Source organism: Talpa occidentalis, unplaced genomic scaffold (assembly GCF_014898055.3).
Source record: "Talpa occidentalis isolate TD23 unplaced genomic scaffold, MPIMG_talOcc4v2.1 talOcc4.4, whole genome shotgun sequence".
Taxonomy (NCBI): domain Eukaryota; kingdom Metazoa; phylum Chordata; class Mammalia; order Eulipotyphla; family Talpidae; genus Talpa; species Talpa occidentalis.
In genome coordinates, this window is record NW_023604295.1 from 69,213,350 (window position 1) to 69,225,902 (window position 12,553).

Consider the following 12,553-nt stretch of genomic DNA (forward strand, 5'->3'; position numbering starts at 1 on the left):
TTACACAGTGAATAGTACAAAGACATTGAGAATATGTTCTTTTAGTATTAAAAACCACTATCCAATTCAGCAAGAAGTCACTCATGACATTGATTAACAACTTAAGTTCCAACATGTTTTATTTCTCTTGGTAGTAGCTTATCCATTACTACAAATGAAAATATCAGTCCATACTCTCAGCATAAAGTAAGATTTTGAATTGCCACAATGGTATGGCTATGGGTCACAGTGTTAAAAATATAACTTCTTTTCCCTCAAATGTAATGTTCCTCACAATTCTACATTGTTCTATTTTAAACTAAATATAATAGCTTTAGGCCCACCCAAAAATGAATGATGCTGAGGAGCATAGTCTGAATTTTGATTTGGCATGGTAAAGCAAATATACAATTCATAGTTGTTAGGAGCGCACATAAAAAGTTGGTTATCAAGTTACTAGGTTGAATGAAGAGAAATTTAATGTTTGCCATATACTTGAATAACCATAGTCTACTTAGTTACTATTAATCCAGGAGCTTTAGTAATTGTGATATGTTCAGCATTAGCATGCAATTTGAAGCTATAAGACTAACAAAAATTCCAATTTAAAATATCTGATTGTCAAAAATGAATAGATAGGCTGGCAAAAATGAATAGATAGGCTGGCTATATATATATATATATATATATAAAACAAAGGAGAGGAATGTGTGGAGAGCACAGTCAAGCAAAATCACTGCTCAAAACTAGTTGACTAAAAGATGTCCCAAAGAAGAAAGCAAATAATTTTACCATAAATATAACAAGTATTGGATTTTGTCTATGTGGTCGAACTGGACTCCAAAAACATATAACAGATTTGGAAGGCAATGTTATATGGCAAAAATGCAGTTAAGACAAATAAAAGTTTTGGATTTTTTAACAGGTATTTCCCTATTATTTTTATGTTTAGACTGGGAAAAGTGGTGACTGCAGCTTAAATACCATTTCTATGTTTGGTGTTGATGACTAATACTCAAATCACAGGTTTAAAGCTTAGAACATGGACTAGAGAATGAATACAGAAGTCTGTGCTGGGTTTTTAAAACAAAACAAAACAAAACATTTATCAAAATTTTCTCCCAACTATGGCTTAAAAAAGGAAGCAAAGATAAGGTAGCATACTTTGATGATGGAAGACAGAGGACCTACAGAACTCCCAAACTTCCATTTTCCTTCCAGTAAGAATTTGAAATTGCTGGTGAGAGAAAAAACTATAAAAAGAAACAAAAGAGGGCCTCACTGGTGGTGCAAGGGGTTAAGCACAACACTATGAAGCTATCCGCAGTCTCTGCAGCATGAGTTCAATCTCTGGCCGGCCAGTGAGCAAACCACATGGCACAGCAGACCTCTCCTGTCTCACCGCTGCTCCACTCAGCAGTGTGCCTGCTCTGTTCCCCGCTCTGTCTCCTGTGAATCCTCTCACCCTCCCACACATCTGGCCTGTTCCCCAGTTCCCCAGTTGTTTTTTATAAGTAATATTGTTGAAGGCACAAGAGAGGCACTATTTTCAAGTTGTTAAATCTCAGAAAAAAATGGGAAAAGTTGCCAAAGAACCTGGATATGATAAACTTTCCAACAACATGAACAAGTGATGACTATTACTACTAATTAAAAGAGCCTGATCATGATGTCATCACTAGGAAAAATTTGATTGGATTTTTAAATACAAATTACAAATTTGTTTTTACATAGGATTAGTTCACTTTAATAAAGCATGGTGTCTCAGAACATTACATTGAGGTTGGAGAAACCTGTATTTAAACCATGTATTGTCTAGTTATGTGCATTAAAAACTGATTTTCTATTTAGAAAATAATTACAAGTCTTACTTTCTTCAATTATAAGGATTATGGTTATGAGAAAGCTAAATAATATAAAATGAATGAGAAGGATAAATAAAATTCTGCATATGAAATACTTTGTCATCAATTTAGGTTTTGAACACACACATATACACATATGCATGCATATCTTAACATCATATGCATATGTCATGAAGTCAGCTAGCCGTAAAAATAAATATTCAATCAACATTAACATACTGGAAACTGCATGTAACCTGTGAACTCTTTTGGTAGGTGTGGTCCTTAGTAGTGTGACACAAATGTGACTGGTGCCTACTAACAATAGGAAATAGACTGAAATTCACTGGCACACATTACTCTCTGCTTGTAAGTGCTTATAGAATTGACACATTTTAGACACGTCATCGCGATACCTACAATGACTTATAAATGCAAGGAAAACCATCAATGCTTCTGAAATGTGCTTAGCTATTTATTTGTATGTCCTAAATTCAGAGAAAGTCATTAGCACTTCACTTTTTTCCAAATGAATGCTGACCTTTTCTGAAAATTTCCAACAAAGATGGTAGAAAGATTAATTATATAGAATTTGGTTTGGAAAGTGTTTCTTCTGTTTGGGTAAACAGTCAGTATAATATTAGTCATTGCCTGAATACTCTGACTTTTGCTTCCTATAATGTGACAAATTAGTAATATCAAACTACAATGATTGACCTAGTATAATTTCACATATGTGTCTGTGTGTGTGCCAAACTAATTTAAATAACATGTTAACTTTCATTGTTGTGATTATTTGGAATATTGTGTTGGACTGATCTGAGGAATATTTATAGTCTAAAGAAAATAATTAAAATGTGTTGAAGGGCCTCCCCAAGGGCACAGCAGTTGAGCACTGGGTTGTGAAGCTGCCTGCAGCCACTGTAGCACCGGTCCAATGCCCGGCCGCTGGGCGAGGGTCCCACATGGCGTGCAGACCTCTCCTGCCACCCACTGCTCCCCTCAGCAGTGTATTTCATCACTCTGCCTGTTCCACTCTCCGCTCTGGCTCTGGTGAATTCTCTCACCCTCCCATGCCTCTGACTGTACACAGTGCTTGTGCAAATAAATAAATAAATCTTAAAAAAAATATAAAATAAAAATTTGTTGAAACAAAATGAAATTTTGAAGAAGCAAACTAACAGAGGACATAATTTCTAATAGTATTCAAGTGGCTTAAGAGTATCTTCAGAGCGTGACTAACATTTTAGATTGTCTCCACAAGGAAACCCTGGCACAATGATTTTGGAATGAGCCAAGTTCTCAAAACACAATTATATGTTATTATTTTTTTCCATCTTATGTTAGACCTATAATCAGATTGGAAATCTATAGTCAGAGATAATGGAACACTGAGGCAATTGTCCATATCATTCAAGCCAAAGAAACACTTTGATTTGAAATTCTGTATCTAAATGATTGAGGCTAGAGTGCTCTTTGGTTTGAATGATGTAGATAATTGTTTCAGTCCTCCACTTCATCTTGCTGGTATAAATTGCTCAAAAGCAAATGTGTATGAGATACCATATTCATTCAGTGCAGTGAAAATATGTACATATTTTGTGGCATATAAAGTTTGTAAATGTTTAAAGGAAAATAAAACTGAAAACCACTGAAGGTATCATTTACATATTTTCAATACCTTCTTTACAGAAAATAAATTACAGTATGCAGGCTCACACATGTTCACTAAATTGCATTTTATTGTAGCTATTTATCACTAAACTATTTTTGAAAATTAAACAATTCTTAAAATGTAATCATTGCAAATGATGAAAAAAGCCAGCAAAAGTCTTCTAAATTATACATGATTTATACACACACACACACACACACACACAGAGGCACGCACATATGTTCATTTAGTGCCCCCATTTACCAGATAAAATATTCATACATTGCAAAATCATAAACTGTGAAGAAATATCTACCTACATTGTTTCCATGCTCCATGTTTATGGCTTAACTGTGTTTCTGTTGCTATGTAATATGATTGCTATGCACTAAATGATAAACGGAAGTCAACTACTCTTCCCAAAGTGGATCATTGTACTTGTTTTAGTCTTCCTTTGTAAAGCCTAAGTTCTGATCTGTGCTGCAAGTGCTAAGGCAATCAATGCTGATGAATGACTAGAAATGGCTTCTTATTCCAGTCCCCACTGAATAGAAAGTTTCCATTATCTCATTCAACATCTTCACTCTATCAATTTGACAGGGGCAGGCAGTTCCACACTTCACTGCTTTCACTTTGGAACAGTATTCTATGTATCTATCTGTTTCTGATATGAAAGAAAAATGAAAAACAATAAAGTCTGGAGAAAACTTCTTGTTTGCACACATATAAATACCATCTTTCATTCTTCTTTTAATTGTTCAGTTTTACCTGGAAGATAACCATTTACATAAAATTGGTAGAATAAAAAATCATATATGATAGAATCAACTTCTAAGAATAAGGCAAAATAAATCAAGTTTTACTCTTTTGGAAGGGGGAAGAAAATTATCTTTTTTATCCTTTTGCTCTTAAAGGATATGGTACTTTTGTTCACTTTCCAGTGATTAGATAACATCTTGGCTTCCTCCTGTGACTTTATGCTGGCAACCTGGCAGAGCAGTAAGTCACTTAATAGGCACTTTTTTGGACCATGCAAGGTGTTCCCCCCTTCCTTTTGTCTTTCTCTATGGAGCAAGAGCAAGCCAGAAAAAAAGGCAAGGTGTGAACCAGTCTCTTTTTGGCAGTCAGTCAGTAGGATTTTTAAAAGAAAAATGGCCAAGATAACAAGCACAAGACATCCAAAAGAAACTTCTTAGAACAAAAGTGGAGAAAGCCATGAAAATTGCTTGGGTATTAATTCCCATAAAATAGTCATTTACAACATAGTATTCTCTGCCAAAACTTTTATTTACGCTGCAGTAACAGTGTTTTAGTTTGTGCATGAAACATTTCATAAAGGGAGCAAGGTCCAACCTCTAAGTACTCTGGGTAATCAACTCTGCACATGAATTTACCCCTCAGTTTGACCCTGTTGACTCAAAGACAAACTGTGATTGCTGCAAAATCTAAATTTGTGCCAAAAGATTTTTTTTCCCTCTCCTATCCTGTACCTTGTAGATTTCAATATTTATTTCTGATAATTGCACTTATATAATAAAATATTTTCGAAATGGAAGGAACCACTCATTATTTCAAAAACAAGCCATTATATTTTTATGACAGCACTTTCTGAATTGCAATCTGGAATATTTCATTGATTGCATGTTTGTATAGTGTCAGTTGTCTGTCATCCCATTTTGATTTGTCACTAGAAATATATGTAAGTGTATATGTATATAATTTAAATCTATTGAGAAGAAATGTGAGTAAAAAATAAGCAAATAAGCAAATGTAATAGAAATTACTTAAACTGGCATCCTCCATACAGCACTGATAAAGGAGAAAATAACAAGGATACTACAGCACTTGGCAGGAACCATGTTCCTCTGGACAATAACAAGGGGATCAAACACTAATCAGTCAACAGAATGTTTAAGTGTTAGTTTACCCTTGGCAATGAAGAGAAACATCTCAAAATTATATTTTCAAATACTGAAGACAATACTCCTATCTATCTTCCAAAATTTATCAAATAAGCAACATTAAGACATATAGATTCCATCAGAGAGAGTAAATTAGTGTCTGGGTTTATGATTATTTCTCACCCTAGCTTTATTACTGGTTCAGTTGTGTGCACTAGTGCTTTCTTAATCAACATCAATACAAGTGGGTTTACAGGTAGACTGTAGGTACAGCGATTAATATACATAATAGATTTGTTATTGTTAAGAACTTCAGACAGTAGTGTTTTCACGTTTCTTTATCCACAACATATGTGTAAGAACATTTTGCTAATTTCCTGCTTTTTACATATATTGGGGCCAGATGTAAAAATGTGACAACAGATTACAACTTAAATGAAGGTTAAAGTGCAGGAATCTGGGGACCTCCCCTGGTGGCGCAGCCGTTGAGCGCTGGGCTGCGAAGCTGCTCGCAGCATCTGCAGCGACAGTTCGATCCCCGGCCACCTTCGAGGGTCCCACATGACGCGCAGACCTCTACTGCCGCCCGCTGCTCCCCTCAGCAGTGTACTTCGGGCCTTCTGCCTGTTCTTCCCCCTGTTCTGGCTCTTGCCCTCCCGCACTTCTGACTGTGCCCAGTGCTTGTACAAATAAATAAATAAATCTTAAAAAAAAAAAAAAAAGTGCAGGAATCTGTATATAGTACCTGGGTGCAAAGACTGCCTCTGCCACATACTGATTGTGTATTTTTTTTTTAAGATTTATTATTCATGCATACAAGAACCCGGGTACAGGTCAGATGAGCAGGAGGTTAAGAGGATTCACCAGAGACAAAATGGGGAAGAGAACAGACAGACTGACTGAAATACACTGCTGAGCGGAGCAGCAGGCGACACAGGAGAGAGCTCCCGCGCCATGTGGGATTCTCGCCAGCCGGTTGCGATCGAACCCATACTGCAGAGGCTGCGGACAGCTTCACAGAGCTGCACTCAACCACCTGCGCCACCAGGGGAGGCCCCTGATTGCATATATTTTAAGTTACCTGACTTCCTTATTTCTTAGCTTACTTATTATGAAAAAGGACTAAGTGGTTATGCCTACCATTCAGAGACATTAGGAAAAGAGAAAAAAGTTAATATCTGCATAAAATAGTCAAACTGTTGTCTGACATATGGTGAATCTCCTGTAAATGCAGATAAAATGAAATATATTTTCAGAAGAGTGTTTTTAAAATGAATTCTGATACAAATATATCTATTTTAGAGGAAGTTCAGTGACAGAAGAAAATCAAAGTCAAATCATAAAAAATAAATGTTTTTATAATGTGGTGAAATATTGTTTATATCAGTTCAATATCAGAAAAGCAATAGAGTAACCAAAATAGTTACAACACAGATGTGTGAGCTAAATACACAGTTAAGCTTTTAATGTATTTGTAATGAGATAATCTTCAAACCTTGGTGTTAATCAAAATTAGACTCTGAGCATAAAAAAAAAAACTTGTAAATCATGAGAGTTCTGTAAGTGTGAAGATAACAATAATCGAGTAATCACTGGAGTTCAACAATTTACTGGGAGAGGGCAGAAATATTTTATAAAAAGTCGGTTTTCAAAAATTCATTTTCTATTGGTTTAACTTAGGCTATTGGTCTCAGAGTTACAGCTTTTTGAATAGGAGTCCTTGCTTAGTTTCCACAGGTGCATTTCCTCCAGCAGATTTATATGCCTCATAAAAGCTTTATATAGCTCATAAATGCAGACTTTCAATCCTACAGGTACTGCTGATCTGGAAGTTTTATTTTATCTTTCAGGCCAATGAAAATGACACATCCTTGTTGGGAGATGCTACTATGAATGACAGTGCAATGGTATAAAAATGGAAGAGAGTTACCCTGGCCCAAAAAAAAAAAAAAAGTGGAAGTCCACAGAGTGTGCTAGAAGTGCTAACTGGGAATTGCTGGGGAGGAGGGCTACACAGTGAAATCCCAGAGAAGGAGTGAGAGATACTGAATGAGCAATGGAATAGGAGTATCAAGGGGAAAAGGAATAAGGAAGAAACATGCACTCTTGGTAGGTTTCATTGAAATGTTACATATTTATTCTTAGTGTGATTTAGATTTTTTTAATGGCTGGTGTTTTCATAATATTTATTTTTCTTAAAGATTTATTTTTATTTATACAAGAACTGGGGTACAGGCCAGAGGTGCAGGAGGGTGAGAGGATTCACCAAAGATGGAGTGGGGGGCAGAACAGGCAGACATACTGAAAGCACTGCTGAGTGGAGCACGGGCGGGACAGGAGAGGTCTGCCACAGCATGTGAGTATCCTCCTGGCCAGGAATCGAATCCACACTGCAGAGGCTACGGGAAGCTTCAGAGAGCTGAGCTCAACCTGTTGTGCCACTGGAGAGGCCCCATAATATCTTTTATATTGAGAGCATATTTTATTTTACAATTAAAAAAATAATAATAAGAAGAAAGAAAGCAAATAGCATTGTAGAGGGGTTAAGGGAAGTCACGCAACTATGAACTGGTAGAACGATGGTGCATGGCTTTGAATTCTACAAGGAAAATTGTCCATGGTGTCAGTTTGGCTGCATTCCAGTTTCTGCACAGTAGCAAATCACGGTGCATGCATCACTTAAAAAAGGGAAGCTTAGGGCCTCCCTGGTGGCGCAGCTGGTTGAGTGCAGTGCTGTGAAGCTGTCTGCAGCCTGTGCAGCACTTTGATTCCCGGTCGGCAGGGGAGATACCCACATGCGGCAGCAGACCTCTCCTATCTCGCCCGCTGCTCCCCTCAGCAGTGTTTTTGGCCCTTCTGCCTGTTCTGCTCCCCACTCTGTCTCTGGTGAATTCTCTCGCCCTCCCACGCCTCTGATCTGTACTGCAGTTCTTGTATAAATAAATAAGTCTTAAAAAAAAGAGAGAGAGAGAGAAGCTTATTCTGATTAGCTCAAAGGTATCATAAAGCTAATGACAACCTTGCAATATTTAGACCCAGGTAGTCTGATATTAGATCTACTTCAAATGCCAATCTAAACAAACTGCATATGGAGCCTGAAAGAATGTAAGCAATCAACTTGGTTCTTAAGGTATTCTTTCAAGTTATTGGCTACATGTTGTTACTATTTACAGTCAACAGTGAATACTTTAAAATTTGAGTATTTATTATAAATTAAAATTATACACATATTAAAATAATATTTGTAATATTAGTTTTAATATGACTTAATTTTATATTTTGAAAATTCAGTAAGCTAGGAAAAGTGCCTTCATCCTTATCAAACTTTGAGTCTTGGAGACTGATCTGACTACTGGGTGTGACTCACCAGTGGAGACCTCTGGTGGGAAATAAGGAAAGAGGATAAAAAGAAAACATCACAGAGTGTATTCCTTTAGCCAGCCACATTCCTCCATCAAAACCAGAGCTCCTACAACATAACCCATTCCACACAACTCCCTCTTTCTTTGCATTCCATTCCACAAATTGTTCTTCCTCTAGCCTCTTCAGGCTCAAGATGCTCCTATTATCATTAACCTTGTACTGTTTTGTTCTCCTTAGTCTCATTACATTCTTTCCACATTTATGAATGAACCCCTAACTAAATTCTCCTCAAATACAATTTAATTCTTCAAATTATGCAATCTGTTTCTTGACAGAACTGAGTCATGCGGTATCCTTATTCCCATTTTACTTCTAAGGAAACGGTAGGTCACACGGTAAGTTTAGTTCAGATTGAGAAGTCATGATGGATGCTAGGCAACAAAGAAAAGGAAGAAACAAACTTTGAGGACATGAGAAGACAATTTATAGAGGATCTTAAAAGTTCTAGAATTTCATCAGTTTAACAAACAGAAAGACACCGTGTGCAAAGGCAGGGGAGAGGAACCGATAGAGGAAGATTGAGGGAACTACAAACAGATCTTAGATGCTGCCTTGCAAGGAACGGGGAATGGTGAAAAATGAACTATAAAAGGTATCCGAGAGAGTCAATAATCAAAGGAGGGGATAGACTAGGGTGGTCATCAAGGAACTAAACTGCAGAATTTTACAAGGAACATAAGCTTCAGTGAGCAGAAAATTTAACTTGATTTCCTAAAGCCTGATCATATTCACACAATAACTTTGATTTTAAAGAAAGAAATTATGTATGCACATATTTGCATATATTTCCTCTGCAATCATGCATCTATTGTATATATATTGATAGGGCATAGTGCATTTGTATATCCAAGTCCTAAGTGGAAAATAAATATTCTGCAACTAATACCTAAAGACAAACTAGTTTTAATGTTATTGGACAAAACTTTAAATATAAACTGACATTCTTTAGAGAATATTTGTTTTATTTTATTTTTTCTTCATTTTATTTTGTTTTTAGCCATAAAGGTCTACTTAACCCCCGTGGAGATTAAATTTTGCCACTGCTTGTGTAAAAAATATCTTAACATATGGGCTTGCATGATATCTAAAAAGTTGCACCATGTTACCTCCTAAACGTGATAGCATTTTTACATAATGATGAAGTCATTAAATTACATGACATGTTTTCTCTTTGTTAGCAGCCTGATTTTGAGAACTAACAGCAGTCAGCAGAAGGCACAGGCACTAGAGAAGTGTCTGTGATAATGCTGTGAGTCAATGCTTTCTTCACAAAGGGGTTGAAATTAACATCACTGATAGACATTGAGATGACGGGTTCTGGAATCAATCAAATTCTCTGAGATAGAATAGTGTTTAACTATTAGTGTTTATTTCCCTGTTTAACACATGACAATAATATCACTACCTCAGTACATATGATATTTACTGTAATGATATACATTATAGAATTTATCTTAAGTCAAAACAGTACATTCCATCTGTAACTGACATGTTGAGACTTCTGGGTAAAATTTAAACCACCTGATTCAGCAAATTCAGTCTCCAATGAGTTGTTTTTGTAGTCTACAAAAACCCCAGAGATGGTCTGCTAACTATGACAATATATCATCCAACAATGGAACATTCGGTCTGGAGACATTTGCCCACCAATATGGACAGACAAATGGACTGAAGAACAATTCCAAGAAATTTCACAATTGACATAAGATCAGACCCAATCCTTCCTGGCCCTTTAGAACTCCCCTACACCCTGAACTTTTTGAACACACCTAGGAACAGACCCTTAGCAGTGAAAAAGTTCATGATTACTAATATCCTTCTGATTATTTTGCAGACTGATTATTTCATGGTCAAAATATGAAGCAAAGAATAATATTTGAAAAGGAACAACATGCACGTGTTAAGTATTATGATTAAAGACATAAATATATTAGTTATCATACAGTAAGTGTTTACTAACATGTTACTACTTTTTTAAATCTCATGCAAAAGTAAAACATGACCCAAGAAACTACAAAAGTCTTCACATCCAATATTTGAATGAAATCACATCAAGATCATTTTCACATATCCATTCCTTTTTCATTATTACAAAATTATTTGGTGGTATCAGATACAATAAATTTATTTGATTTAAGCTGTTTTATGTGAGTCTCAATAGGGTCATTATAGGATTCATTAGAAATTTAATGGGGATTCTTTAGAGAGGATCTCATTTTTTTTTTTTTCAAGTTAACTTTCCTGTTCCATTGGTAAGTAACCTGAATTAGAATTAGAGTTAATATCTCTGAATAAATTAATCATGAATGTCTGTTTAATCCATTAAATTTTTTCAATTATCTCTTTGTACACTTCTAGAAGGACTGAACAAATGAGATTTAAAAACACACCAAATAATAAATTTAAATTGCATAGACTTTTAAAAATTTATGATGTGTCTTTTTTGCATTTTATCCTATGAGAAAGTAGACCTGCAATATAGTATTTTGGCTTCTAATATAAATTATTTTCCCCAATGGACACAGGAAAGATAAGCTGGTGATGAAATATAATACAAAATTAAGACAATATTGGGCAAATTAATATGGAAAATAATTGATTCAGCTATGACTTAACTAGATATTAAAGTCATCAAATGCCCTGTGTGTTTTTACCAGTTGTTTGAAAATGGTGAGACCTGCTTTCTAAAAGAATGATTTATTTTTATATAAAAAAAAGAAAAATCATGAATATTCTGGAGAGGCTAGCCAATAATTTTCTTATACTGTTATTAACCCACTTTATCTTCATTCAGATTACAGCTATCTAGAATTAGCTAAGTTTGAACAATTGCTAAAAATTCAAGCCTTGTCTAAATATAAACCACAGTAATAACTGTGTTTGGGAGCAGAATATTTGATCTAGTAAAATTAAATCAACTACTAATGAAAATATTAAATTACAATAATACAAGAAGTAATTAGCAATGGCAGCTTGTTTTGCCTCACAATATAGTATAGCAGGACATATTCAGTTATACATGTGGTAGTAAAGATGAAATAGGCATAAACATATTTTTCAGCTGAATAATTGTGCTACAAATTGAGTTTTTTCCCCCATCTATTATTAATGCTATTATATCTCCTGCTGCAACATCAGGCTGACTAATTTTTACTCTTTATCCATCTAGTTTAAATATAAGTTGATTTACTAAAGACTCCTAAAACTGTTATCAAATATTTACACTTCAGCTAATGGACCACATTTCCATGAAATATTTTATCTATCATCAAATTATAGACTATAAGTAATTTTACTTAGACTTTTCCTCTATTATATCTTTGACACACTTCTGATTAAATTTATTTACTTATTTCATTTGTACATGAAGACAGTGAATATACAAATCTATGGCCTAACACAGTGACATGCTCATGGAAGGCAATAAATAAACATTTATGTTTATAAATAAACATTTGTGAATAAATATTTGCTAAATGAACACATATGAATGTGAATGGTGTGGGAGTTCATAGGGGTAAATGACACTAATTCAAAACCCAATTGTGATGTATGTAATGCAAGAAAAAAATAATTATATTTCTGTATTTTTGCTGGAAAACCAAAATAACACATAAGCAAGTTATAGTTATAAAATTTGTTAGAGAAATATTTTCAAATGTTTGAAATAAAGAATAAATTTTATGTTATGTAGACATGTATTTTGGTTAAATCTAATAATTCTAATTAATAAGATCAATGTTAACTTGTAC